Below are 27,770 nucleotides of genomic sequence, written 5' to 3' on the forward strand. Positions count from 1 at the left end.
GCACACCACCTAGGCTCCACCTGGGACCTTCCTCATGTTGACAGTCTCTCCATTACATAGCCATTGTTGTAAACATGGTTCAAACCTCATATCTAAAATAATAGTTTGCCCTACTACTTCAGGTAAGGAAGCATTTTATAAGATGGTTGACTTCTGAGTAAAGCACATTAAAAAAAAACCTTTGGGGATAGGAGTGGCAAGAGAAAGCAGTGAGTTTGTGCCTACTGTCCTGGGTTCATGCAAATTTGCCTAGCCTTCTCAACAGAGGCCTACCAGTTCTGATTCTTTGCTTTGAGGCTCATCTCGATCAATGCCAATCCTATGTACCAGTGTGTTGTCTTCAAAAATTCATTTAAATTTTTTAGATTATGTATGACAAATGTCATTTAGGAAAATATGTGATCCTATTTTTTAATAATTCTTGTTTTGAGGAGAGGTATCATTTCTACTATATTTAGTAGTTCCTCAGATTCTAGAAAAGGTATTTCCATATTTGACTCTCCTTGTCCTCTTCTGCTTCTACTATCTATTAGGCCCTGTGCAAGAACCTATTTGTCATGATACTTAAAAAAGCCCAGGGTTACCTGAGAGGCTGAATAGATACAGATTGGAAAACATTCTGCATCCATCAGAAACCTAGTGATTACCAAGGAGAGCAGACTAAGCATTTCTCAAGTTAACCTGACTTTCTCAGACTATTAGTACAATGCATCAGAAAGTGGCCAAGTTGTCCTCTCAACTTTGTCATTTCTTTCCAGGTACCTGAAATCTGAAGAGTGAAGAGTATGTTCAGGAAGGAACAAGAGAACTCCTTTAGAAATAAGGGGTGGGGGTCTTGCCCCATGGCCGAGTGTTTAAGTTCTTGTGCTCCGCTTTGGCGGCCCAGGGTTTCGCCCATTCAGATCCTGGGCACGGACATGGCACCGCTTGTCAGGCCACGTTGAGGCGGTGTCCCACATGCCACAACTAGAAATAAGGAGTGGAAGGTGGTGGGAAGGAAATAATTAAAAAGAATTTTTTAAATATATGGAAACCAATGTTTTAGTCAGGTAGTTTAAAAAAATGCAATGTAAAACAGCTTTTGGCAAAACCTCTTATTGGGAAAAAGTGCAAAATAGCAAATTTGAGTTTTAAGACACACCCTTGCCCTAATTATGGGGGGCAAAAAGGCTGAATTTAAGAGAATTTGCATAAAGGATAATGATGAAGATGATTGTGATTCTGTTAATGTCACTCTGATCTTTTGGTGTTTTGAGGTATGCTCTCATATATGCATAATAAACATTTTATATTCACCCAGCTTTATATGGAAGTCAGGATATAAAACTTTGAAGCTGACTAGCGAAGTGGCCGTTTTAGTTGCAATATTTTCTCTCTGAACTCTTTGGAAAAGATTTTAATAGATTTTCTTCCAAGATAGGCAAGCACTTGTAGAGGCAAAGCAGAGTGCTGGTATGCAGTTTCAGAATCTGTTGACTACATGTTCCCATGTGTGTTCCAGGAAATTCACATTTGGATTTTAGTACAACTCAGAGTTATGGTAGTGCTATCCAACACTTTTTTGGAAGGGAGTTTGCTTGATACCAACATAAGACTTGCCAAAACACAGCAGGCCAAATCCTAGTTCTGGAATATGTGGAACCAAGAGATCAGCAGTTAAATGATGAGGGCTGTATCACTTTCCGTTCTCCAAGGAAACAAATTCTACCTAACGGTCCAGAAGTTCACTTTGAATATAACCAATAATCTTTTAAAAATAAAATGTCTCTTTTGTGGCATTTTATAGGGCATGTAATATTTAATAATGAAAATGTACTATTACATTTCTTCTTCTAAATACTGGCTAAAATGTTTCAGCTTTTCAGACTTAATTACATCTGGCCAGACATATGCAATTATGCTTACCTTTGGAAATGAAAACTCACTAGTATTTATTGTGTGTATTAAACTAAGTAAGAAATTCAATCATTTTATAGCTAATCTGTGTCAAAACAGCCCTGGTTAAAGTGATTAGATTGGCACTAAACTCATTATTGAATATATGGCTTCTCATCTTTCTCTAAAATTTTGCTATTAACCTGGAAAAAATTGGTGTATTAGAATTTCAGTAAGTGTAATAAAATAAGAAATTGTAAACCACAGTCAATCGAAGAATGTCCGTTTCTTTTCCTGAGAATGACCTATAAAATCCAAGCGCTGGAAGTCATCTCAAAGGTCAATGGTCAAGTGCCCAGGCTTTAGCTAAGGTAAGGCCAAGGCATTCAAGATAAATTATCTTTTCTGTTCTTAAAGATCTTGATTACATGCCTTGTCTTCACAGTCTTTTCAATGCCTATCCACAAAATGAAACATTGTACAATAATCTCAATTATGACCTATCCTGTTAAATTTTACAAGTATTTCTGTTAATGTTTGAAAACTCGTTTATCTTGTCCTTGTGTAGAACGATTGGTTAACATCCTCCTCCTAATGGTCTTTCAGGTTAAGAGAGTAGGAAAAGCTTCCTCGTCTTCATCTTAAACCATCCCAACTTCTTTAATATGTGAGTGAAAATTGCTTTAGTTTCCTTTAATATTTTTCTGTTGGCCTCTGGAAATTCTATTTTTAATACCTCTTTAAGAAGGGAGAAAACTAAAATTTGATAAAGCTTTTCAATGAATGTGTAAAAAATGACAAGTACATTATTTTTCGTACCTTCTTTATGTAAATGTGTATTTATTTTCATATTAAGCTTGTTTCTTTGTGCTAACAGAGCCAAATGACTGCGATATCTTTTGTTTTTCTGCCTTTTTTGGTGCTCTGCTAGATAGACTTCATCCTCTTCTAACTGTCTATTTAGAGGGAGAAATTCTAAATGCTTTAGTAAACCTGTTTGACTTCTCAGTAGACCATATCTGCTGTGGAAGTTAGATGGTTAATTTAAGGCCTGCCTCCTGCTATTAAGTCAAAAGGTAGATTTGACATTTTTATGAAACCTGCAATCCGTATTACTTATGTAATTAATTTTATCATGTAACTGTTATTATTCTAATTTTACTGTTTAAAAATAGTAAACAAGAGGCCAAATCACTTGCCTAAAGTGTTATGGCTTATTAGTCAGAGTCATCCGGAAACCTGTAGACCACTGCTCTTCCCTCAAGGCCACGTGGCTAATATTTCACTTTATTTGTGTAGCTAAATGTTTATACTCTAAGTACTTCATTTTCTGCTCTTGAAAAATGTACTAACAAATAGAGTGGAAATTTTGGGGAAATAAATACTACATTTTTTTCTGACATAAAAATAATGTTTCAGTGCTATTGTGCTATCATTTAAAGCTTGGCCTGTAAATGGCTATACGTTCAATTGAAATGATTCATTTTAGGACCAATCCTATTGTACAAAGTTTATGTTCTGGAGTTAATGTGGGTAAGAAGGTTTATAATGATACATACAAAGTATTTCCTGACAATGAAATTTCTGGGACTAGAAATGATTGTAATGGATTTGACATATTTTCTGTATTTTTTTCCCCATCGACTACATTTACTAGATAATCTAGGTTTAATCCTGCCTGGAATCAGGTATGTATACTAACACTTTTGAAAGACTTTTTAGTTTATGGTTCTTTAACTGACTAATCAAAGAAACGGTAATTTTACTAAGACGCTTTTCAATCCACCAAAGTTAGTTTTTGTTTCCAGATTGTTAGTGCTATGTAGAGATAACAAGCAATCATGATTCTGTTAGTTGAAATGTAATTTCTAAGAAATCTATATTATAGTGTCTTTTAGGGGCCTATCTTTAGTGAGGACTGTGAACACAAGCTTTACGTACTAGCATCCCCCAAATATACTATTTGCTCCTAAATTTTAGACATAGATTGGCATTGTAAGGAAATCTAGTATTTCAAATACTTCCATGATTTTGGGATGCAGTTGGGGTTCAAGCTCTTGAAATGTGAAGCACAATACCAAAGATGACAACTCTGAAAAATATTTTAAAAGATCTATCACCTCAAAAAAATTTCACTTTCCTTTAAAATGTTTAAAACTCCTCTCATATTTAGTAATATCTAATCATAACTTCCCTTTTCTCCATTTGGCATTAGACTAAATGCAAAAGAAAACCCCAAAACTTAGATACTCCCATTAAGTTTCATTTCTGTTAAATAGATCAGTTTACTAATAGGCAAAAAGAGATAGAACTTGTAGATATATCATCTGACTTCTTTGAGGCACAGCCTGCTTTCTTTCTGGTCCCAGATTAGTGGATTAATTCATGTGATTGTTATTCAGTAAGATGTAAGAAGTGATAATTTACTGTTGGAGATTTGGTGTTCTAATGTTACATGAAGCAAAGGTCTATAATGGATATTGAAATTTTTTGTCTAAAGTGTTTGGGTTGTTAATTAGTAAACTACAAGTTAACCTGTATACGAGTCATTCAAAGGTTCTCATTGATTAGGCACACCACAGGTAAGTCTTCAGATAGTGACCTTCTATTTTAATGCCAAAAGTTTGCTCTGAGTGACTGAATGGCTCAGTTTTTTAAAGTAAACTTTCATGAACAAATATTGTTTGAAATATTGCTTAGCATGGCAAGTCAAGGTAAATTTGTTAGAAAATTCAAAAATAATGTAAAGCCAGTTTTACATTTAGATATCTCTCAGAATAAATCTTTCTATACTGTAAATTTTCACACAAAATGATCAGTCATATCAGTATCATGCTCAAATTTTGAAACTGACCCAGGTGAAATTGGTTTTCCACCAACTCTGCTGAAGGCCAGTGTAATGGCCCCCATCACTTGAGCCAAATCAGACAATGAGCAGCCTCTTTGGCTCCTGGGTTGGTGAAAGACTTTGTAATGTTATAACCTCAGTTCGAGCAAAAATACAGTTTGAAATTACAGTGTCACCTGAATTTCTTCACCCAATTTTTTCTACAAATGGAAACAAATTTATGTATTTACTGAGTAACTGAGACATACTTTAATAAAGCATTTTCCAATGTTTCTAAGAAGCAAAAAAAGAATTGCGTGGTAGTTACCATAACAATTTTTAGCTCATTGACTTTTGTCAAGTTATCAATTTTGGTTTTGTTCTAATGTCATTGTATTCCTATATGAGAGTTATAGACTGAAATGCAAATTTTCTAATGTTGAGTGCTAGGTTTATAATGCTAATATTTCTAGAGGTTTCAGAATAACGTGAAGTCAGTTCACAGGAGGTTAGCCTTAGAAAACATTGTCATAATTGTCTCTATTTGAACAGCTATATTGCTCTGGAGTATGGACTCAGTAAATAAATTTTGAATTAAAATATAAAAACTTTTTGTAATACTTGACATGTACTGATCCATTGGCAAACCGTGAGAGAGTAACTGTTTTTTCTTCCAGCAGAGAGACTTTCAAAATCCCATTAATTAACTTAGGGTTTTGTATTGCTCTTCTATTATTAATAACAACTCTGGAAGAAAACGTGATGTTAACATCTAGCAAAATGTAGTCTTTATTATTATTTTTTTCTCTCTGGACATTCTCTTTGTGCTTAGTTTCAACAATTTGCAAATAACATGTCTTTCTTAAGAGGTTCATTTCTCAAGGCAACCTAAATTAGATTGTGCTTAACAAAATAAAAAACATAAATGAAGTTATTTCATTTGGATATAAACTTTACATAAGAGTGTATGTGGATGATATGTAACTGATTAAAAACTAAAAAAAGTAAAGGCTCCATGTGACTAAGGTAAAGTGTAGGAAGAGTCTTATCTGATCTTAACGTGACACAGAAAGAAATCTATTTGCTGATAGAAAACATGATCACACATTAACATCTGGACTTCATGTGATAGTTGCTCAATAATTAGCAGCAGCCCCTGTTCAGCTGCATTCCTACATCTGGGAACAAAACATCATAGAGGCTAAAAATAAAGACAAGGAGAAAAGTGAAAAATTGCAAGCTGTAAAATAGCATGGTTGCTTACATTGAGGAATTAAAGGGATCTCGTCACCCTCTTTGCATGCCCAAACACACCTTCTCCAATAGATGTACCCCGAATACTACTAGACATACCTTGTAAACTGAATATGTTATTATATTCAGAGGAAAAGATTATGATTTTAAAACATACTTAAGTGACTTAGGACTTAAAGAAAGATTGAAAATATTATTAAAGGCGTTTGCATACTGATATACTTTTAATAAACAGAATATATCAACATCAACTGACAGAATAATTATCTCCTGTTTCTTCAGGGCGTAGTCGACCATAACTGCTTAAACTGCATTACGTGCTGTGAAGAAGGGGGCCTACATAGGTACAGAAGAGTGTGCATTGGTTAGTATATTACGGCTAGCAAAAGAATATATTTTTGTTAGTCTTAAAAGGAGAAAAATTGTGGAATACCAACTACACTGGAGGGCCTGCGATTTTTCTTCTGTTGAGAATGGCAAAATAATTAGATCTGCTTGTGCGTAAGAACAAACTGACACTGGTACGTTTTGTGAGACCGTAATGTAGGTTTTTATTCTCTGTCAAACTGTGGAGTCTATGAGAGATACAATAGTTTCTCTAAAGTATTGTGGAATATGTACCACATGTTTGCTGGGGCTGCTTATCTTTTAATTGACTGAAGAATAAACCCATATGGTAAACACAAGCAGGGCCTGTAGTTCATCTGAAGGATAGAAATATTCTCTGGAGATTTGAACTTTGCTTGCCAGACACCTCTGGGCCAGCTTGAAAGAGACTGGTCATTGTCTCTGATATTGGTCCAATCATGGAGCAAGAAGGAAGGCTAAAAACTGCCAATCTTTCTCTGGCCCATCAAACTCAGTTACCACCTGTGAGGGTAGCTCTGGGAGTTCTCAAGTGCAAAGGCTACACTCTGTGGTCTTGTAGCTTTCTTCTCCGCCTTGGTGTTGATTATTATTTCTTTATTATGTTGGGTAAATACTTTCAGTCCATAAATCAATTGCCACTGTTCTGAACAACTAACCACTAATATTTGTGCAGGAACATTTCTTCTGAATTGATTGGTTACTTTGGCCACTTGAAAATGGCTTATAGTTTATCAAAAGTGAAAAAATTTGAAATATACCTGTTTTAGGCCAATGAAGACCAGGATCTCTAAGCACTCGCCACCTTCTTACACTCTAGGTCATTTCAGAACCAAGATCATGGTTTTTCTCTGGCATCATTAAACCATTTGCTCTTCATTATCTTCTGTATCATAGTCAAACCATTTATCCTTGCCTTCAAACAATTCCTTCACCCCTACCTTCATTTCCTTCCACACGTCCGTGTTCTTCAATTCACGGTCCTCAACAGATTTTAGTTGTCCATTTGTTTCCTTTCCCATTTTGACTGCAAATGCAATTATGAAATGTCTAAATCAGATCACGTCTGGTATGCAAATGTAGATGAGCTAATGCATTTATTAAGTCACTTCCCCTAGAAGACAAAAATCCTTCACCCTTCATTGAATTTACTTGTATTTAAATGATTTATGTGTATCTATGGTTGTCAGAAAAAAGAAAAAAGGCCTTCATTAAAGGAATTCTATCCAGAGGTGAGAACGTGAATAAATATGGTTTGTACAATCCCTTAAGCTCTAAAAGTAGCCATAAACAATGAACACTGAGCTGAGAAGAGGAGTGGACCTTCCATTTTAAAGAACATGAATTTTGGAAGATGGCCCTGTTTTATAGCAAAAGTGTTATTTTGAGGTTATTTTTTATCAAATAATTTTTTAATGCTTTTTTTGGTAAGCAAGATTGGTCGTGAACTAACATCTGTTACCAATCTTCCTCTTTTTTTTTTTTCCTCCCCAAAGCCCCAGTACCTAGTCATATATCCTAGTTGTAAGTTGTTCTACTTCTTCTATGTGGGGTGCCGCCACAGCATGGCTTCAAGAATTGTGCGTAGGTGCATGCCCAAGGTCCGAACCGGCGAACACTGGGCTGCTGAAGCAGAGCATGTGAACTTAACCACTATACCACTAGGCCGGCCCCAGATAAAATAATTTGATAATATATATGCTGTTTTACACTTTTTAAAAGTAGCATCTAACATAACCTAAATACTTTTCAAGAGATAATTACCTTTCTCAATGACCTTAAAAAATAATCTAAAACCAAACTATAGATCTAATTAAAGAAATACATGCTAACATATAGGCAATATGTTGTAGATCAGTACGTAAGTAAAAAAGAATCATACCAAACAAGTCAAACATGTATTTGCAGAGTCAATTTATTTTCATAAAGATAGGAATATAGTGGGATATTTTAGCAGATAAGTGCCTTTTTAAAAAGTCATCCTTCTGCTCTATTTGGCATTAATTAGACACATTAGAAAATAGGGACAAACTTAATAACACTTTAAGAGAGGATTTGGAAAAATTGGAGAAGAGCAGTAAATATATAGGTATTTGGAAAGGATGGTCCCTTTGAGGAGGGTTGGAGGAGTCAGCAGGGCTTGTATTAAAGAAGGAAAACATGGATTGAATTTAAGTATTTTAGAACACAGTGGAAGACAGTTTTAGTTCACCTGGTTAGTATTTGACTCCCTTCTAGCATAACTTTTGTACCATAGAGTCTAGAAAGCTAAAGCTGTATTTCTCATAATCCTTTGCAGCAAGGGTTCTGTTTGTGACCTAAGTTCTACCAAGTGTATGCACCCGGCTGAGATGGAAGTGAGCAGCCGCCATTATGCTGAATGGATCAGATCTGTTAGCAATCTCAATAATGGAGGCATTTGGTTCTTTTAAGGCAAACTAGAGTCTAAGTTTTTGGAGTTTCTGGCAACAAGTCTCTGGAGTCTTAAGTGTCAAGCAGCAAGGTGATATCTGGCTAGCAGTCACGGATGCACTAGAATAGCCCTTGGAGGTTTGGTCATTTTTCTTTGATGCTCTGTTCCTGGCTCTGTAGGGTTAAAACTCAATTTTTGATTCTTCCAGAGATTTTGTAAACTGCCTAACTTTAATTTTTCAAAAATCTCCTTCTTCTAAAACTAGCTATAGTGGATTACTTTTCTGTGAATAAGGGTCCTCCATGAGACAGCTATTAGTAAAATTTTTTATGTGATAATAATAACTAGTGAGTGATTTTCACATGCCAGCATTTTAAATACTGTCTCACTTAATCTTTACATCTACTCCTTGAAGCTCTTTTTCAAAACCACCCAGTGGGCACTGACAAAAAGATGGTCAAATCCAGGCCTGTCTCAAAATGACCATTTCTAAGAAGGCCAAATAAAGGAAATGGGTTCACATGTAAGCCAAAGCTCATTTTAGACAGAAAAATAAATAGTTTAATAGAAGACTAATTATGCCTATGCAATAGACTAATTAGTGAACTCCAAGTTTCATTACTAAACATCCTTAAAATGACAGGTTTGGAGCCAACCAATTATATATGAGACTAGATCACATGTGATGTACTTTCTAACATTTCAGTTCTTTATTTTTATCTGCAGGATTTCTAAATTTTTATTTGATCAAGGTAATATAATGTTAATGGCTCCATGGTGCTATACTATAATTTTATGTTAGCATATTGGTAGGTTAATTAATATGACTATATAGTAGATAAAGATGAGTTTTTTATAGTCAGTTGTTTATTCTTTTCTAAGAAACAACTACAACATATTAGGGGAAGGGGGAGGGGGAGGGCAAAAGGGTTGATTAGGCTCACATGTGAGGTGATGGACTATAGTTTTCGGGTAGTGAATGTGAGGTAATCTACACAGAGTTTGAAATACATTACGATGTATATCTGAAAGCTGTATAATGTTATAATCCAATGTTACTGCAATAAAATAAAAAGATAAATAAAATCCCCCCATTAATTTCTTATTATCATCATACATCCAAAAAGTGTTCAGATTTCCTTCATAATTATTTTTTAAGATTGTGCAAATCAAGATTCAAACAAAGTTTATACGTTGCAATTGTTTGACATGATCTTAAGTCTCTGTTGATCTATAAGCCCACTTCACCCCAACGCCCAGGCAATTTATTTGTAGAAGAGACTGAGTTATTTGTCGTGGAGAATTTCCCACGGTCTGGGTTGCTCAATGTATCCCTGTGGAGTTATTGAACATGTTCTTCTTTCCCCTGTATTTTCTGTAAACTGGTAGGATTTAGAGACTGTCAAATTCAGGTTTGATTTTTTTTGGATAACAAAAATACTTCATAGATGGTGATGTGTACTTTTATCAGGAGGTACGCGTTGTGTGTTTGTTTCTCTTTTCATGGTGTTAACTGCCATTAATAATTATTGTCTAGGTGCATTATTTCATTAAGGGTTAGTGACAGTCTAACTCTATGATATCTTTATAACAACTTCTTTAAGGTAATTAGCAAATTTATTCTATTTTCTACGTCCTCTCTTCCTTCTCCTTGCCCTTCTTAGAACCATGCTGTGCATATGTCATCAGAGCACAAAGCCATTATGTACTATAGTGTTTTCCTTGTATCCATTATTTAGTCTTAATCTTGCAGGTAAATAGATATTAAATTCTCACCACCAGTCCTTGTACCATGGACTCTAGTTATTTTGGTTGTCCAAAGTTTGTTCTATGGTATATTACTCAAGAAGATCTCCATGGGGCAATATTTCCTGAATCCTTGTATGTTCATAAAAAGTTCAACATTTTTATTTGAAAGTCATTTTGCATATAAAATCCTTGGCTCAGGCTTTCTTTTCTTGAGTATCTCAAATATGTTAAGATATTTCATTGTTTTCTGTCATAGAGCATTCCTGTTAAAAAGCATGAGAACAATCAGATTTTCTTTCCCTTATAAGTGACTTTGTCTTTTTGTCTAGATACTCAAGGGATTTCTTTTTTCTTAAAAGTTAGTTTTACTATAATAATATGTAGTCTGTTTTGGTTAAAGTTTTCTAGGTGTGTGGTTTGTCCTTTCCATGTGTACATGGCTTAAAGTTTTTATTTCAGAAAAAGTTTTCCCTAATCATATACTGTCATATGAGTCTATTCTGTTACTTTAGGTGTCTTCTTTGGGGACTTCTACCACATAGATGGTGGATTTTGTTTGCGTTTTTCTCTCTCTCTATCACTTTCTTTAAATTGTTTCATTTCTTTTTTTTATGTTTATATTTTCTTTTAATTTCCTCTTTCCCATGTTCTATTTTTCATAAGCCATTATCCATGAATCCAAAGGCATTGCCCACTATCCAAATCCATTTGTTCCTTTGTTTCTTCTAATTTAGTCATCATTTCTGAAATGATTTTTACTTTTATTTCTGTCTTTCTTGAGTTCTGTCCTCTTTCTTTTCAAATATTCCTTTTTTCTCCATCAGCTCATTTCTGAGTATTTCTAATTCTCCTGGTATTCTTTCAAAGTTATTATAATTTTCTTAAATTCCATTAGCTTGCCTTGAAACATTAAGGAATATTTTTATCTATTTTGCAGGATGTTTTCTGGCATGCCTCTTTTGTCCACCTGAATATTATTCTGCTCATTATTCTTTTTCCTTACAAAACTCTACAGGGGATCTGTCCATAGTGCATTCCTCTTGCTGATTTTAAGTGAGATGAGCTTCCCTCTGCTCAAAGAAAGGAGGGGTCAGGGAGCTTTCCGAGCTTCAGGCCTCTGGCCTTCTCTGCTGTGCTTTTATTCTAGGACTTCTCCTCCCTTGGCCTTAGTGTTTATGCCCTGCTCTGTTTAGCCTCTCCTCCCAGCCCTTCTCCCTCAGTTGGTCCATTTGGACTGTTCTTGGTGTCGAGACTCTGCACAGTCTGTTCTGTGGGCCCTTGAACTTGCCAGTGAATTATAGTCTTTGAAGTCGCCTCCCAGGAGTACCTGCTATTTTCAAATTGCTTACTAAGCTTTTCACACTAGTGGAGATACCTGATTTTGGGGGTAAACACCTGTCAGGAATTTCTTTTCTGGATCTTACACTCCTCAGAAGTGCTTTTGTCGTCCCTCCACTTTCTCCCATACAGTTGCTGATACCCTGTGGGCCTGAGGGCAGGTCCAGGTTTTCAGGTTGCAGGAAGACCCTTTCTTTGAATTGAATTTTGCTGTAGATGTTGGTCATGAAATTTTGTTTTGTTATTCTGGCTTCTCTGTTTTTATTGGAAGTTTGGAAAGATTAAAAAACTCAGCCAGTGTTGACTATACTATCTTGCTGGAAACTAGTAATCAGTTTATTCTTAATCTTATTTTATGACTGCAAGAGGATTTGAGCTCCTTTTTCCTAGAAGCATTTTAAAAGTAGGTTAATTAAGAATCATTTTGTATATTTGGGGCACTGACCTGCAAGGAGTCTATGAATTCAACCATTTGCTCTTTTGAGATGTTTTGCCTTTGTTATAGCCTACAGAATATAATTTGGTCACTTTAGAAAGGCAGCAGCTAAGTAAATTCTTAACTAATGGGAAGATTACAAACATATTTATAACTTTATGTATTTATAACTTTATAAATGTATGTGTTTATGTATATATACATAAATTTACTATATGTAGTATATATTTATGCAGTGTATATAATAAAAAGCATATCAGAAAATAATTTGGTGTACAAATTTTTTTAAAGAGACGTGTTTTTTTTTAATTAGGAAAAGAATGTGTGGATTTATTTTTGCTTATAAAAGACTAAAGCAATGCATTCCCACTTTAATCATTTTTGCTTTTACCCTAAATGTTTTCTTCTCACCTAATAAAGGAGGGAAGGAATGTTTTGCCAAGCTCAAGACCCATTCGGATCTGTGGTTTCTAAATGTCAAGCCCAAATCCAACACTCTGGAGTTTAATCTTGTTTGCTTTTGGCCAAAGTGACTTCCTGTTTCTAAGAAAGGAAAAAAAGTAGGTTTCTGAAAGTCTATTAAAAAGATCACAAGACTTCTCCAAAACCCACTGGTTTACACGACAAAAGACTTTGATGAATTAAGCACAAATGAATCTGAAAATGTAAATTAAATTTACCTGTAAAATACAGTTGGCGTTATAAACTCAGAGAGTAGTAGACGGACAAAATGTCCTTGGGAAAAAGGCTCCTAGAGTTTAGCCAAACCCGTGTCTGAAAAACAGTGTTGCTGGAGATGCATAATGAACCCAAACATTTTTGCAGTTTTTGTGTTTTTCTTTCTTATGATTTTGTTGTATTTATTCCCACAGCCAACTTCAAATGACCCTCTGCCCCCACCCCCACAACACACCAGGAAAAAAAACAGGGCAGCTGAAAACTTTGCTTAAACTTCTTAATACTTTTAATCCTTACTTGTTATAATTTGATTACTGAGACAGATTTTCTCTGTGGGCCTCCTATTAAATCACTTTCAAGTTGAAACAAACCAGAAATCCTTTTAAATAACAGAGCTAGTATTCACTTTAAGCTGCTCAGAATTTATAGAGAAACTGTAGACTGTCTCTTCTAAAATGCTGTAAAGGTGCCCAGAGGCTACTGTGATGGGCTTATCCTTCCAGCCTTGCCCAAAATACATAAATAAATCAGTGGACACGATGTTCTGGGTTATCAAGTAGAGGGTAATGTTACTCAGCCTTCTATCTGATTTTATTCATTTTCCTGTGTTCTTAGATTTGAGTGTTGATAGGGTTACCTCAAATTAACATTGGAGGGAGTTTTTCACTTTATATACCCAAAAGTATAATTCTACTTGGTTTTATATTATAAGGATCTGGTCTAACACAATCTTTACATTGTATATTTTAACATGGAAAAAACTGTTAATTGTGTTTAAATGCTTTTTAAAGTCCCCCCTCCCCCCCCACTTTTGAGTAGCTTTAGGATATCTAGGAATGATATAGATCTTCTGTCTTCAAGAAGCTATTTTGAATCACCCCCGGAAGGAGTAATCCAAGTTACTAAGTTTAAGCAGCTGAGGCCTACCCAGAGGGAAGAAAGAGTGGAAAGAGCAATAATTACAGTCGTTCTAACCTTTTGTGCACATAGAAATTTCTAGGGAACTCCCTTAAAAACGCATGTTCAAGGGGCTCAGCCCCAGAGATTCAGAGATTCATAGTGCGTGAAGCCCAGGAATCTGCATTTTAAGCATGTGGCACTGCAAGTTATCTTCAGACCTTAGTTTGGAAAATAACTTTATAGAATTTTAGCCAGGTAAAAAAAATCTAAGAACTGTTTGGGAACTTCAGGGTCCAGGATAGAATTGTTTTTTAACAAAGATAATTAGGAATTGTGCTCAAAACAGTGGCATAGAAAAAGTTGGGACAAATAGGAATGAAAATTATGAAAATGACAGGTAGCTTGATGAGTGAAGAAGACTGATTAAATAGAGAATAAAGGGTGTTTGGTAAACTATATTTTCAAGTGAAAGCAGAAGGAGGGGTGTGTAGGTAGTAGTATCTAAATAATTAGATACGGTGTTTTGGAGGTCCATGCAAACTTCCCTCAGCCTTTCCAGATAAGATGTCAGGCCAGCCAGTACACCTTAAAATTGGGCCTCTGTCCTGAGCAGCCTGTTCTGAACTTCTTTATGCTTTTGTGTTCTGACCTGTTTCTGATTTCGTAGCTTGTCACGCCATGACCATTTTTCTGCTAACAAGTCTTCAGAACTGGCTTTGACCTTTGGCTTCCCTTCTTTAACCACAATTTATACTGCTCTGGCTACATTAGCGTCCACGGCCTTGGTCAGAGCCTGCTTGCCCTATCCGCGATTACTGAGCCGGATCATGTCTTGAAGTGTTAGGACTCTGGAACTAGAGTCAAGCTCAACCTGGCTCCTTTGGGTTCACTCCCACCTCTTTTTTTTTTTTTTTTTTAAGATCTTATTTTTTCCTTTTTCTCCCCAAAGCCCCCCGGTACATAGTTGTGTATTCTTCGTTGTGGGTTCCTCTAGTTGTGGCATGTGGGACGCTGCCTCAGCGTGGTCTGACGAGCAGTGCCATGTCCGTGCCCAGGATTCGAACCGACGAAACACTGGGCCGCCTGCAGCGGAGCGCGCGAACTTAACCACTCGGCCACGGGGCCAGCCCCTCACTCCCACCTCTTATCTCCACTCACTGTTCCGCTTCTTGTGTTGTTTCTTCTGGCATTGACTAAAGTAACAACTGGCTTTTGGGGATGTGTACCATTTTCTGCCTGTTTCGGGGTCAGTCCCTATAGCCAGGTCAGTCTATTGGCTTTATGGTTCTCAGATTTTTATGCTCATTATAATTATTTGGGGAGTATGTTAAAAATAGCCAGCCTAGGTGGTCTGGTGGTTAAGATTGGGCACTGTCACTGCCACGGCCTGGGTTCATTTCCCGGTCAGGGAACCACACTACTCAACTGTGGGTTGTCATACTGTGGTGGCTGCATGTTGCTGTGATGCTGAAAGCTATGCCACCAGTATTTTAAATAACAGCAGGGTCACCCTTGGTGGGCAGGTTTCAGGGGAGCTTCCGGACTAAGACAGACTAGGAAGAAGGACCTGACCACCTACTTATGAAAAAATTGGCAGTGAAAACCCTATGAATAGCAGCGAAACACTGCAAAAACACTGAGCAGGGTTCCGGCCACTAGGAGTGGGAATCGACTGATGGTACTAACAACAACAAAATGTTAAAATGAGAATGCTCAGACTCCAGTAGTTCTGGAGAGCATCCAGATTCGTGTTACCAAAGTGTGATGCTCAGACAGGCAGCATCAGCAATCACCTGGGAGCTTGGTAAGAATGTAAATTCTTGGGACTCTATCCTTACCGAATCAGGCTCTCTGGGGGTGGAGCCCAGCAATCTGGGTTTTAACAAGGAAGGCCCCACTCTAACTTAATGGATTTGGGGTGATGCTAGTGCTGGCTTTTGGTATTTAAATTATGCTCTGATCCCAGACCTGCTGAAGTAGAATCTGTATTTAAAAAAAAAAAATCCGGGTTTTAAAACTACTGGTCTAATAACTGTGCTTTTAACAAATTGCCCCAGAGGTTTTTAGGCATAACAACGAGAACATCTGCTCAAACACAAGCCCTGCACTCAAGAGAGGGGCAGTGCTGTTCAGTCTCAGCTGGATGTTTCTCCAAGGATTTTCTGTTTAATATATTTCTCCTAGTGCCCCTATGGTGAATAACACCAACCCTGAGTAATATCCATGTTTCCGAGCTGATTTGAGGCTTGACTACTTAATGCCTATAAAACCTGTTGAGATCCTCTAGTAAATCCCAGGTCAAAGGAACATCCATATATTTGAGGCTTTGCCATTACTGGTACTATAATAGATCTTAACATGACATTCTTATAACTCCCTGCAAATGATGGCTCCACTCTCACACCAGATGCTAAGACAAAAAGAAATAAACCAAATAATAGAGATAAAACAACATAATGTTGACATGCACCCATCTCCCCCAAAAGTAGGATATAAGAGGCACCAGAGTATTCATATATATTCTTTCATTATTTATTCAAATTGAATATTGAGTCAAAACTATCCTGCTGGTAACCAGAAGTTCTATTGAGAGTTTGTGTCTTATTTGTCATTACTGTAAGTTCCCAAGCATGAACTCCAATTTCTGAATGAGTCAAATTGAGGCAATATCATCTTTAGAGATAAGTTGTAAATATTTACGTTACAATATATGTGAAAGACAAACCTGCTTTGATCTTCTTTAAAGATATCAGAGCTCTTTTTTGAGTTTTCTTAAAAACAGAAAAGAAAAGAAACATACTCCTACTCCACTGGGCGCCAGATGAGTGAGTAGGCATATTTATTTCATTAGAGATGCTACTAAAATTATAACCCTTATCACACAAGCTACCTTGTAATGTAATTGCTTGTACATGTGTCTGTTTTCCCACTAAACTGTTAGCCTCTAGAGAACAAAGACTGGATCTTATTTATATTTGAAATCCCCACAGTGCCTAGTGGTGCCTTGCAAAACCTCCATAAATATTTATAGAATGAAAAAATGGATGATCTCCTTGCTCCTTTCAAATACTGGAACTCTGTTCACCCTGTCTCTCTTGAGTGTATTGCTAACCAAACTTCTGGCTAACCAGTGAGATAACTCAGAGCTCAAACCCTTAAGAAGATACTTGACTGATAGGGCAGAGACCAATTAATCCCTGCAGCTTTGTCCATTTGTTCTGCTCTGTCAGAAGGGACTGTGGATTAGGTGAAACTAGTAAATAATTTCACAAAGAAAATAACTAAAGTTGATCTATCCCCAGTACAAACATACCCTTCTCAGCTCTTAAAAGTAATGACCTAAAAACCTCAGAAAAATTTCCTATCTATCAAGCCTTCTTGTAAATAGCTTTGCTCACTAATGTAGGGAAAAGGACAGAAATACTGAAAGAAATTATGCCTACTAAATTATGGGAAATGACAAACTAAAAGAAAATGACCTAATTTGAAGAATAGGAAATTGCTGTTTTTGTAGGTGAAAAGTGATTGAATATTAGTAATTTCCTATGGTTTAACCTAATACTTTTTCACAGTTCCCAAGCATATCGTATTTAAAAATCCCCACAATGTCCAGTGGTGCCTTTCAAGAAAGACTTTAAACCATATGACAATTTCTATCAACTCCAAAGGTTGCGTTCAGGAGATTCATGAGTTTTGTAAACCAAGATTCCAAAGACACATGGTTAGAAGCTCTGTGGATGTTTGTTTTTAATTTGAGCTCTGCTTTTATTTGTTTTCTAATTTAAAAAAAGGCTCAAAATAAAACCAAAAAGATATTGGAATATTTGACTGTATTTTCTAAATTTTAGTTGCTAGACAAAGCATATTAGATCACTTTGGATATTTATTAAATGCAATTTTATAGGCCTGACTTACTGAATTAGAATCTTAGGATGAAGCCCCTGAGGTTAGCCTTTTTACTAAGTATTCAAGATAAATCTTATCTTACCAAATCTGGTGAAATCCCTCTTTCTATGGATAAGATAAATGAAGTCTAAAGACAATGTGTCCTGATGTCATACAATTAGTAAGTAGTAGAGTTGATTCTATAATCAAAGAAGGTGAGATAAACTACCTCTGCACTGCCCCTCATGGTTTTTTCCCCCTCTCGGTCCTCTTGCCGCTTAGCTCTAGATGTAGATGCAATCATGGAAGTATGTGGCAGGGTGGAACAACTAACATCCAAGCTTGCTGGTGAGAAATGTGAAAAGTGCCCAAAAGAATTGGTAAATATTGGAGGGATCATGGGGAGGGAAGTCTTCTGGAAAATAATTCCATAAATTGATTATTAACTCCTGGGCTCACACTGGAGCTGCCCACACATGGATCTAAGCCTGATTACTATACTAAAGACTTTGAGACACGAACTAACCATGAGACCAACATCTAGGTCACAGAGTGACCATTAGCTGGTACACATGTGGGACAGATAAAAGTAGAACTGCTGGGCTGGCCCCATGGCTGAGTAGTTAAGTTTGTGCACTCCACTTGGGTGTCCCAGGGCTTCACGAGTTTGGATCCTGGGTACGGACCTAGCACCACTCATTAAGCCATGCTGAGGCAGCCTCCCACATAGTAGAACTAGAAGGACATACAACTATGGACTGGAGGGCTTTGGGGAGAAGAGGGAAAAAAAAAAAAAAAGATTGGCAACAGGTATTAGCTTAGGACCAATCTTTAAAATAAATAAAAAAATAAAAGAACTGCAAAAATTTTGAAAACTGAACTGACACTGGGAAGGTGAGTTAGAACTTACAGCCTGAACTTAACCAGATGGATTGCCTGCTAAAACAAGAATATCAACATTCTCAATAAGATTTAGATAGGACTTACTGTCTTACAATATAATATCCAAAGCATCTGGAATTCAATCCAAAATTATTTGGCTTATGAAGAACTAAGAATATTTCAATTTGCATAGAAAAGACAATCAACAGATGTCAAAACTAAGGTGACACAGGTGTTGGAATCATCTGACAAAGACTTTAAACATCTTGTTATAAAAATGCTGTAGCAAGTAATTGTAAATACTTTTGCAATGGAAAGAAAAATGGAAAGTTTCAGCTAAGAAATAAAAGATGTATAGAGGAACCAATTGGAAATCTTAGAACTGAAAAATAGAATAACCACAAAAAAAAAAAAAAAAAGCTTTCATTGAATGCGCTCAGGAGCAGAAAGGAGATGACAGATGAAAGAGTCAGTGATCTTGAAGATAGACCAATAGAAATTGTGAAGAACAGAGAGAAAAATGACTTTTAAAAGATGAAAAGAGCCCAGAGACCTGTAGAACAATGATAAAATGCTGAACATTCATGCCGTCAGAGTTCCAAAGAGAGAAAGAGTGTAGTATTGAAAGAAAGTTTGAAGAAAAATGACTGAAAAATTCTCAAGTTTGGCAAATGACATAAACCTATAGATTCAAGAAGTTCAGTGAAACTCAAGCATGATAAACCAAAAGAAATCCATGTCCAGACACATCATAATCAAGCTGATGAAAGCTAAAGACAAAGAAATTATTGAAAGCAGACAGAGAAAAATGATGTATTACCTATAGAGGAACAATGATTAGAATATCTGTGAATTTCTTATCAGAAGCCTAGAAGGCCAGAAGGAAGTGAGACAACACTTAAAAAGTGCTAAAAGAAAAAGTGTCAACCCTGAATTCTAAATTCAGCAAAAACTTCCTTCAGAAATTACAATAAGAAAAAGACTCAGATGAAGAAAAACTAAGAGAAGAGTGACTAGCAGAACTGCTTTAAAAAAAACTGTGAAAGTAAATTCTTCAGACAGAGGGAAAATGATGCAGAACAGAACTTGAAAGAGTAGGAATGAAGAAAGGGCAACAGTCAGAAAAGTCACAGTCTTTTATAACCTAATTTGGGAAGTAACGTCCCATCTCTTTTGCCATGGTCTATTCTTTAGGAGCAAATGCTGTGTCTCACCTACGCAAATGGAGGGAATTATACAGGGGCATGAATGTCACATGGCAATGTCATTGGGAGCCACTTTAGAAGCTGACTTCCACACCACGCAAACATGGGTAAAAGAAAGCTGGAGAGTTTTTATTAATGTCAGAAAAGCAGACTTCAGGGAAGAGAAAACTACCAAGGGTAAAAAGATATATTACATAATGATAAAAAGGTCAGTATACCAGGAAGGTTTAATGATTCTAAATGTGTATATACCCAAAAACAGAGCAAAAGTGGACAGAACTGAAAGAAGAAATAGACAAATCCACAATTAGAGTTGGGCACTTCCATGTTCCTCTCTCAATAATTAATGGAAATAGAAAATCAGCAAGGATATGGAGAACTAAACAGTAACACCAAACACTTGGATCTAATTGATATTTTAGGACATTCTATCCAACAACAGCAGAATACACATTCTTTTCCAGTACACATGGGACATTCACCAAGACAGACCATATTCTGTGTCATAAAACCTTAACAAATTAAAAAAAAGCACGCAAAGTATGTTCTGAGACCTTAGTGGAATTAAAGTAGAAATCAATAACAAAAAGATTATAGGAAAGTCTCCAAATGCTTGTAAATTAAGCAACACACTTCCAAATAATCATGGGTTGAAGAGGAAATATGAGGGTATATTAAAAATATTTTGAATGGAATGAAAATGCAACATATAAAAAATTTTGGAATGCAGCTAAGTAGTGTTTAGAGGGAAACTTATAGCATTAGATGATTTCATTAGAAAAGAAGTAAGGTCTCAAATCAATAATTCAAGCTTCCATGTTAAGAAATGAGAATAAGAAGAGCAAAATAAGCCCAAAACAAGCAGAAGTAGGAAAAAAGATAAAGAGTAGAAATCAAACAAATAAAAAAACAGAAAAATAATATAGAAAATCAAAGAAACTAAAAGTTGTTTTATGAAAAGAGCAATAAAATTGATAAACTTCTAGCAAGACTCACAAAGAATAAAAGAAGGAAGACATATTACCAGTAAACATCCAAAAATATGTTTAGCCCCATTTACTCTCTGGAAAATATGAATTAAAAGGAGATAGCATTTGCTTTCTTATCCGATTGTAACCCGACGCTGTTAGGACTATAAACAACTACAGTTTTTTTGGAAAATAACTTGTTAATATTAAATTTTTGAATATGTAGTTTTGACCCAGCTATTCCATTTGTGGAATAAGAAATAAGATCACATGCACAAAAATGTTTACTCTATCAGTGTTTGCAAATATCAAAAAACAGGAGTCAACTTGAATAAATTGTGGAATATACTATGGAATACTCTACCACTAGGCCATGTCTGTATGTGTGAAGATTTACATATATATATATATATATATCTCTCCTTGGAAAGATGTTCATGTTATTTTCTTAAGTAACAAAGCAAATGTGGCAGTCTTAAAACATGGCCCCCAAATTCTTTGACCCTTTTCCCATCAAGAAGTGGGATCTGTTCCCTTCCCTCGAATCTAGGCTCTGTAATTACTTGACTAATAGAATATGGAGGAAGTGGCAGTGTGCCACTTTTTCTGACCAGTCTTGAAGAATCTGACAGCTTCCATTCCCTGTCTCTGGAGATGTTCATTCTTGGGATTCAACCACTATTCTATGAAAAAGCACACATGGCTTGGGGAGAGGCCCTGCTTGGGGAGTTCACTTGAAGAGAGCCACAACTTCAGTTGAGTTCCCAGCCACCAGCCAGCACCAATTTGCCAGCCATGTAAGTGAGCTATTGAAAGTGGATCAATCCTCCAATCCCCTGTTGAGCTTCTCGATCTCACATAGAGTGGACCAGAGACTGTGCCTCTGAACCTCACCTAAGTTGTAGACTTGTGAGATTTGTTGGCAAACTAAATGACCGTTTTTGTTTTAAACCACTACGATTTGGAGTAGTTTGTTACATACAACAGGAATAGCAAGGTACAGAATATATATGGGATGATCTTATTTTTGAAAAAAAAATCAAAATTAAAGAGAAATCCTCTATATTTGTATATGCATGTGAGATGATTAGGCTTACCTGGGTGAAAAAGACTGTAAATTTTGCTTTAGACTTTTGAAAATCAATGACAGAAAAATATATTAGGAATATAAAACTAGAAAAAAATGTAAATGAAAACTTGGTAAAGTTTGAAAGAGGAATTTAGAATAATTTTGTTAAGGGATTTTTTTTTTCTTTCTCCCCAAAGCCCCTCAGTACATAGTTGTATGTTCTACTTGTAGGTCCCTCTGGTTGTGCTATATGGGATGCCGCCTCAGCATGGCCTGACGAGCAGTGCTATGTCCGCGCCCAGGATCCCAACCGGCGAAACCCTGGGCCACCCAAGCAGAGTGCGCGAACTTAACCATTTGGCCACGGGGCCAGCCCCAGGATTTTTTTTATTATTATTCTTGGAGACATATCAGACTAAACAGAATGCATTATTTATCCTTTCAAACTAGTCTTTGAGTGTACTACTTGTAACTCATAAAATAGAAAAAATATGTCCTCAGCCAAGACCAGTGTTATTTTTTTTCTTATCATACTATTTCTTTTTTTCTTGTCTTATTCTCATTTGTCCAGTGTGAATTATACATGTTAACCTTAACTTCATCCAATGTCGTTTCAAAGAAGGTATAGATAACTGTATTGAATTAATACTATGGAGTAAGCATTGTAAAAAGCACATCAGATTTTATGCTTCCAGGATAAGTATTTGGAGACACGGATACCATCCTCAGCATTGTGTACATTAGCCTAAGGTGAGTAGAACTGTACTTGGTGTCTTCCCTGTGTTGCCTGCACAGTTGAGTAGCTAACATCAGGATGTGGGTAATTTAATCCAGGAGTCCAAACCTGGTTGGGTATCAGTTTTGCCTGGATAACTTTTTAAAAATACACATTTGATGTTTTATACCTGGAGATCCTAGTTCAGTAGACCTGGGGTGGTGCGTAGGAAACTATAGCCTAAAAGTGATCCCCAGGCAATACTGATGCATAGTCATGTTTAAGAGCCACTGATTTAGCAATCAAATAACAGCCATGATTGGTGGGGGAAGACAATTGGTAATCAATATCAGAGCAAGAAACTGGGGGAAAAGTGACAAGGTAGCTATGTGTACCGCTGTATATGTGCAGGAAGAGGTGGGTAATGGTCCTCTTATTCTTTAGGTTGGAGAAATATGCTTATTTCTTACTGAGTATATGCAGTTTATATGGAGTTCATTCATTCATTATTCAACAAATATTAATTGAGCATCCAACACTTAGCACACGCTGATCTAGGGCACTGAGGAATTAGCAGTGAAAAAAACAGAGAAAAATCCTGCCCTCTTGAAACTAACACTCTACTGGGTGGAGGCAAAAGTAAAGATAATAAATAAGCAAATCATGGGGTATGTTAGAAGTTGACAAGTGAAAGCAAGGCATAGGGATGGAGTTTGTAGTGGTAGGAGCGATAGGGGTGCAATTTTATTTATTTTTAAAAGATTGGCACTTGAGCTAACATCTGTTGCCAATCTTCTTTCTTATTTTTTTTCTTATTCTTCTTCTCCCCAAAGCCCCCCCTACATAGTTGTATATTCTAGTTGTAGATCATTCTGGTTGTGCTATGTGGGACACCGCCTCAGCATGGCCTGGTGAGCGGTGCCATGTCTGCACCCAGGATCCGAACCGGTGAAACCCTGGGCCTCCGAAGTCGAGCACGTGAACTTAACCACTCCACCACGGGGCTGGCCCAAGGGGTTCAGTTTTAAATAAAACAGTCAGAAAAGACTTCAATGAAAAAGTGACATTTGAACCAACACCTGTAGGAGGTATCATCTGTCTAATGATACTGTTGAGTGCCTAATCTGTCAACAGCAAAGACCACCACTAATTCCCCAGTATGGCACCATTCTTTGGCAGGAAGAGTTGGGGGCGGTTACCCACCTGTTGGGAGGTTATATTGGACCTCTTCCTTCTGGAGGAGGCAGATATTTGTTCTCACTGGAACAGAGTCGAATTCTGGATAGGGACCTGCCTTCTCTGCCCATAATGTTTCTGCTAGTAACACCATCTGTGCATTCAGGGAAGGCTTTGTCAGGTGTCCTGATGTTCTCCACATCAGTGTGAAATAAACTGGTCTGAGCACCTACACCATCACCTTGTAGTGGCTGACCTAACTGAAAGGTGAAATGGCTTATTAAAAATTCAGTTATGGCATCTGTTGGGACACAACACTTTTAAAGGATGGGGTTCTTTCTTACAAGATGAAGTATATACTTTGACTTGCAGACCATTCCATGGTGCATTCTTCCTCATAGCAAGAATACGTGGGTCCCAGAATCAAGGGATGGAAGTCATCAGCCAATAATCTCAATTTCACGCATAGGACCCTCTGTTTATCACGTTCATCCTTCCTGCTCTCTCCTTCTGGAATCTACCTCAACTCTCCCTTGACCCCACTGAGAATGTAAATCTATGTCATCATCTCATTTATCTTCTCTTCACTCTACAGAGCTTACACTTTCTGGTCAATGAGAATCATTTCCTTGCCTTTTTACTTTTGCCCTTATGGCAAAACCGTATTCCTGATTAACTCTAAGTCTCCACACATTTCCCACTTGCTCTTGTGTAGCTGAACATGGCTGGAGACCCTGACTGGTCTCACTTTAAATTCATGGCTATGATCCTCAAGGGGCCCCTTAATGCTTTCGGGCAATCATACCATATGTTCCTAGTTCAATTGCTCTCTCATTCTTCTCAAAAAATATTTCATATCTCCTCTTCTCTCCTCAGACTCCAACACCTCTTCCTCCTGTCCTCACTCAACTTCCAAATTCACTGAGAAAATTGGAGCAATCAAAAGAGAATTTCACAGGCTCCTGTCACCACATCTACCATATACCAGCATCTGTACTTAGTCTGTGTACCAACCTGTTAACACTGATGAGCTTTCCATGCTTCTAAGGATAATCTCTCCATTTGTGCCCTGGATCTAGTTCCCTGAAGTAACGGATTTTCATGGGGACAATGAGAATCCTGGTTGAATCAACCTAATGAAAAAGGATACGCATGAATGAATAGTTCACTAATGTTATTGCCTGAATCTTGATAGAAAGAAGGTAGGAATACAATAGAAAGAGGAGTAGGAATCAGTTTGGAACAAAAACTGAAGATAACTGCATGTAGTAACGTAGATTTTGAAGAATTTTAACAAATAAACCCTGATGTCTAGAAAGATAATGTTCTCATAAGTGGTAGGAACAAGATTCATAAACTCTTCCTATGTCTACCAACCCCATGATGTCATACTTAAATAAAACACAAATTAGGAGTTTACCCCTGGAATTGGAATAATAATAAAATATACATTGTGAAACTTGCTTAACTTTACATTTCCAGATCTCTTTCTGGTTTAGGCAGGGGGTGATGAATGATCTAGTTTCATTATATGTGAAGACCTACCACGGACTCCCTTGTTGACCAGTGGAACACCCTTTTCTAGGCTGTTTTCTCTGATTATTTTAGTGCACAGTGATATCCAATGTATCTAAATTTCTATAACATTTATTATGTGGACCATGGTTTTGTTTTTTTGGGGGGAAGATTAGCCCTGAACTAACATATGCTGCCAAGCCTCCTCTTTTTGCTCAGGAAGATTGGTCCTGGGCTAACATCCGTGCCTGTCGTCTTCTACTTTGTATGTGGGTTGCCTGCCACAGCATGGCTTGATAAGCAGTATGTAGGTCTGCACTTGGGGTCCAAGCCGACGAACCCTGGGCTGCTGAAGTGGAGCATGCAAACTTAACTGCTGTGCCACTGGGCTAGCCCCAGTATGTACCATGATTTTTGTGATTTATTCCTAAACTGTCTTTTATTGCTATTTAACTATTTCATATCTCACCCCCAAACTCATATCCGTTCTGATTTCCACTGATCCATGCCAATGGATTTCTTAGCTTCTCTGTGACCTGCTCCTCTCCATTCAGATTTCTAATCATTAACAAAATAAGAATTAGAAAATACTCATAGTTAATATATTTAATGTATTTAAGTTAATGTATTTAATCATTAAGTTATTGTATTTAAGACAGGGCTAAGCAATTATTTGCCTTTTGAAAGCCTTTTTAAACATAGAATTCACATAGCAATTTGTGAATTGAATTACCAAGAAGAAAACTAAGCAAAAATGAAAATGATTTCCGAAGAACACACCAATTGGGTAAAATAAGGTATGGCATATTAAAGATATCTTGTATATTTCCAACTACCTTGCAACATTCTATGTTAGAGGTATCAAATGTGTCTTGGGGATTTCAAGAGCATGTCAATGAATTAGCTGTATTGTAAGCAAATTCATGTCATATAACAACCATAATATTAGATGAGATTACTCAATAAGCCATTAAACAGTTTCTATTCCTCTCTAACTTTAAGCTTCTCACTAATTCTCTCAAAATACTGGGACTTTATGATGGTTGTTTCTTCAGACTGAAACGCTAACTGTAAGCATTAACAACTGTTAGACGTCCGAAAATAATCTCCTGTCAACCTATAATAAGTGAACAGTTTTATACCAATAAATTAGACAACTTAGGTAAGATGGGCAACTTCTGTGAAAGACATGAATTACCAAAGGTCACTCAAGAAGAAATAGATAACCTGAATAGCCCTATATCTATTAAACAAATTGAAATTGTAGTTAAAAACTTTTCCATGAAGAAACTCAGGTCCAGATGGCTTCACTGGTGAATTCTACTGAACATTTAAGGAAGAAATAATATGAGTTCTTCACAAATACTTCCAAAATTTAACAGGGAATGCTTTTGAACACTTTCTTTGAGGCCAGAATTACCCTGATACCAAAAGCAGATAAAGATATTACAAGAAAAGAAAAACAGATCAATAACTTTATGAACATAGATGCTAAAATTCTAAACAAAATTTGAGCAATCAAATCTAGTGATATGCTAAAAGGATAATATATCATGATCAAATGGGGTTTGCCCCAGGAATGCGGGGCTGGTTGAAAATTTGAAAAACAATCAGTGCAACTCACTATAATAAAAAATATAAAAGAAAAAAACCATATTGTGGCTAATATATATATTGGTTTCTGCCTTCAGTTCCCAGCACAGAGCTCCTGAAACCCTCATAATTTCCTAAATGATAAGAGCACTGGAAGAGGACAGTGTCAAGATAGTGGTGTGGGGGCACTGTGAACCCATCTACTCCCATGAACACAACAAATTTACAACCACTTTTTGAACAATTACCCCTAAGAGAGACCTGAAAATTAGATAAAAAGAACACTTACAGCAAGGGACAATGCCGATTGAGATGGAAGAGGCAGAAATTCCTTTCTGGAGAGAAAAAAGCCACCTTTGACTGTGGTTTTTCATGTCCAGCCAGGAGGAATCTTAAGTTATGAAGCCTTCCCTGAAGGAGTGGGGGATCTGAGTGGGGGAGTGTTACCACTATAAACAACTTTGGATTCAGCACAACTGAGACAAATGTCATAATATCTGGCTTTGCTGGCTATTAACTACAATGAGGCGAACCCCTAGAAAAGTTATCAGACATAAGGGGAAAAAAATCCTGCTCTTAAAGGGCCCATGCACAAATTCACCCATTTCAGAAAGCAACCTAAAATCACCAGAAAGAAATGTGCACAGTCCTTTGGTGAAAAGAGACTCAGTGGATAGGCTCTGGGCACATCTCAATGAGAGGTGAGACCCTCCAAAGCTGGGATCACCTCCTCAGGGACTGAGACATTAGCTGCAGCCATTATTGTGACCTAGTGTAGATGTGCTGACACAGATATTGGAAGATGCTATTGGAATTCTTCCTCTGGCCTGTTAGTACAGGGGTCTGCCTCACCTACTAGAGCACCAATTTAATCCAGCTCAGTCAGGGCAGGCAGCCCACCCTAGGAACTGGCACCACCCAATAGC

Source organism: Equus przewalskii, chromosome 9 (assembly GCF_037783145.1).
Source record: "Equus przewalskii isolate Varuska chromosome 9, EquPr2, whole genome shotgun sequence".
Classification (NCBI taxonomy): Eukaryota; Metazoa; Chordata; class Mammalia; order Perissodactyla; family Equidae; genus Equus; species Equus przewalskii.